The sequence below is a fragment of the Amphimedon queenslandica genome, unplaced genomic scaffold, assembly GCF_000090795.2.
Source record: "Amphimedon queenslandica unplaced genomic scaffold, v1.1 AMPQUscaffold_12907, whole genome shotgun sequence".
Taxonomy (NCBI): Eukaryota; Metazoa; Porifera; class Demospongiae; order Haplosclerida; family Niphatidae; genus Amphimedon; species Amphimedon queenslandica.
The window spans coordinates 34,104-38,225 of record NW_003546857.1 but is presented as its reverse complement, the minus strand read 5'-3'; positions in this window follow the sequence as shown (position 1 = coordinate 38,225).

Genomic DNA, 4,122 nt, shown 5'->3' with positions numbered 1-4,122 from the left:
CAGTTAGTAGAGTGGTATCAGCTAGTCCCTCTATTCCTAATCAACGTGAGGCTCTATTAACTGCTGTCAAAGAAGCTGTTCAAACTAATCCCAACAGTTTACATACATTTGCTAATGTATTGTGTACAATAAGTACTAATGTATCACTGGGACAAGCTATACTGGATGATATTAGTGAGTATTATGACCAGGCATTGTATTCTTACAATATCTTGTGTTGTTATTGGTACTGACAACTGTTTGTTTATTATTAGGTAAGTATTTTCCTACTCCTGAAGTGGATGTGGTTCCTGAGACTATTAAGGATCTTGATGTAGTTACTCAAGGTATTCAATAATTTTTAATATGTGATAATGCATTCATTAATATTCATAGATAATGCAAGTACTGATGAAACCAAGATACCAACCAATACACAATCTGCATATGGTAACTTGGCATGAACTTAATGTTTAGATAAATATCATATTAACAAAAATACAGTGTATGTTCATTATTTATTATACCATTTTTAGATATGTCTCCTTCTAATGCAGAAGTTTCTAGTAATTCTTCTTCTCAACCTGTATCACCTCAAGGTATAGATTAATAATAATGATAATGATGAATGTATTTTTTAGCTGAAGTACATATTATACCTGTTCCAAAAAACTTGCTTGCTAATTTTAGTTCCATAAGGATGTCTTATGTGAGAATGTTTTATAATGCTTGCAAGATTTTGGAACAGAAATTAGAAGTTGCAGACATCAAGAAATTCCTGTTTTATTACAGTGGTGCACTTAGTAAGAAAGTCAACAAATGTTCAGATATTTCTAGTATTCTTCGTCATGTTAAAGATGAGTGTTCATTGACTGATATTGAACTGCTTCACAGTATAGTAGAAGAAATGAACATCACTGAAGCAAAGGAACACATTGAGACATATAGAAAAAAGTTGAGTGAAGCTTGCAAGTCACTTTCTATAAGTCTTTGCTTGAATGAACGATTTGATTCTATTCGTCATATTCAATGTCGGACAGTTACCTTTATCTTTGACTGGAAACCTAAGGAGCATATGTTGGAAGACATCAAGGAAATTCTTGCAAAAGTGTCCGGTAAACTATTAAAGATTCAGTTTATAGAGCCTAGCAATTCAATATGTGTCACTTGCTCCTTTCCTTTCTCTGATGTTGGATTTACTGTATTGAGGATGATAGAGAATATTCATATACTAATGGGACAAGGATTAAAGAAACTGACTATTGGTAACTTAACATTATGGAGGAGACAAGATGTTAGAAGAAAAGTACATAATACAAATAGTTGAATATTGTTTTATGAATATTGTATTGTATAGGAACTAAAAGAAAAGGATCAAGACTCACTACAAGATACAGAGGTCTGACCATAACTGTAGTACATGATATATTAGTGCATGGTGATGAATATTGCTGAAAGGCGAATAGAATTAGCATAAATATCAAATGTACATTAATCGCATTATGTGTGATGCATGCAATATGCTTACATGTGCATGTTATATATTTTTTATTTATTTAGGTTGTTTCTTATATTATTCTTAAAGAAGCTGAATGTAGACTAAGAGATGCTATCAGTAGCAAAGAGAAGGTACACTGTGCATGTATAGCTAATGTACACAGGTGTTAAATTTTGCGAAATTTGCGGATACATTTTTGATGTTGTTTTACTTGTACATTAGGAAACAATTGAATTAAAACAAGAGCTATCAGTGATGGCATTACCTGAGGTTAGCTAATACTCTGAGTGGCAAACATGAATCCTAGCATAATGCATGTATACCCTACTCAGGGGCATAGGTAGGATTTTTGGAAAGAGGGGGCAACCTGTGCAGCGCGCAAAGCGTGCCGCGAAATTTTGCAAAACCACATCGTTTAGATCGTAACCACACCTTTTTCAAAATGGTGGACTTCTTGAACAATTATAGTCAATGTTGAATACCTTTTCAGCTTTGTAATGGCATCATAGAAGGACTGATTTAGCCTTTTCCTTTCACATGTAAGTTGTAGAACAGCTTTTCCTTCCAAAAGCAGCTTATTATTTTATTATTTTTAAATTTTGATTTCAAAAAGGGGGGGGCATTTGCCCCCTTGCCCCCTGGCTACGCCCCTGCTACTGATACTATAATTACATCGATTGTTTGCAATGCATATTATATTGTTGTTGTGTAATCTAAATGATCCTGTTTTTATTTTGATATTAGGAAGAATCATTGTCTTTCCAAAGTGATACTGAATCAATTAAAGAAGTTGAGGTATATTTCACTAGCTTGTATTAATAATAATAATAATGATTAATAGGAAGAACCACTTGATAAAGAGTTGATTTTACTGAGCTCTCAGTTTAATGATATTAAAGAAGAAAACAAAGAAACGTCCAACAAATTATCAAAAATGAAGGTTGAGTATTTGAGATCACTTTCTAGTAATAGTGGCTCAGGTTAGAGTAGTTTTATTAATTATACTAATCATTATATAATCAATTAAAGCTGCTACCAAAGTGAGAAGAGGAATGTCTCTTGAAATTGATGACTGCAAATGCTGTCTTGAAGCAATGACAAGACCAGACTATCAGCCATTAGTAGATAATAAAAGAATAATAGAGAAATTACAAGAAGAAATAACATTAACAAATATGGAACTAATTGCTGCAAGGAAGTACAATGAGAAGATCATAAAAGATATTGAAGGTTTGTATAATAATGATGTGTGTACTGTGTACTGTCATTTTATTGTCAATGTTAATTAGATTTTGAAGATAATGATTCTGAAGTTGAAGAGATTGAGTATGATAGTTTAAGTGATGAAGAGGATCAAATGTGTACAGTGAGTGAGACTGAGATAGGGAGTAGACTCACTGATTACTTTTATTTTATAGTTTTTATTGTATTGTAATCATCCTGTTACTAGTGAATTAACTAGTAAATTATTTCAAGTACATAAAGATGAATTACTACCCACAGTACTGGATAAAGCTTATAAGGTTTTTTTATTTTTAGTTGCTTTGTTTTATACTTTTCTCCTCATTTCTTTATCAGTTAATGAAATTAGCTCCTCATGTTTCTATTGAGAGATGTCGTTTAGTTAAATATAATTTTATTAATGATGTAATGGAACAGTCCTTTGATCTTGATAAGGTATATCTATCCTATAATTGTTATATTTATTATTATATTCAGTTTCAGGATCAAACTATAGGAAAGCTTATGGGCGTGGCTGGATATTGTGGATTATTCTTAGAAACTTGTAGAGATATTGAGACCTTTAAGAAATACAATACTGGAGGTGGGTGTGGTTGGTTACCATGACAATACCTCTAATCACATGTACATGTGTTTGATGTTGTAGGCATTAATCTAGAGGTATCAGTGGTTGATCTGTCAACTGGTAAAGTAGGACCAGCTAAACCAATGAGAGGTGAAGAAGGTTGGACTGTTGGAGAATTGAAACAATATATAGGAGAAGTGAGAGGAAGAATATACTATCATTTATATTGATCATCAGGGCCGCTGAGAGCTTGGGAGGGGCCCAGGAAAAGAATTGTGGCGTGCATAGCGCGCCGAAAAATTTTGTATTTTTAATTATATTCATAGTGGGTGTGGTCAAAATTAATTAATTTTTACCTGCACGCATGATAACATGCACTTTGTCTATTGAATTTTAACTAGCTAGGAAGATTGATTTTGATGATATCATGACTTTTTTGCTTGGCAAAAGGGCAGAAGGGCCCATCTTCTGTAATAATTTTGTTTAATTAAGTTCTTAAAAATTTCTTGGGGCCCTTAAAATTGTGGGGCCCAGGGCATTTGCCCCTTTTGCCCCCCCCTCTCAGTGGCCCTGTTGATCATTCCTCTTCTACCTCTCTCAACTTGGTATTTAGTTATTTAATCTCAATTCATCATGTATGAGGTTACTAGTACTTGATAGAACTCTCTCAGCCTGTGATATTATACATTTAGAAGATGTTAAAAGTTCCTTAAAGGAAGTGCTCTTTAAAGGAGATGTATTCAGTTCACACAAACTACACAGAGAGCAACTTGTAGTACCAACAGTAAGTGCTGATTGGGCAAAGCCCTTACTCATGAAGTATTACAGTATAGCGGGA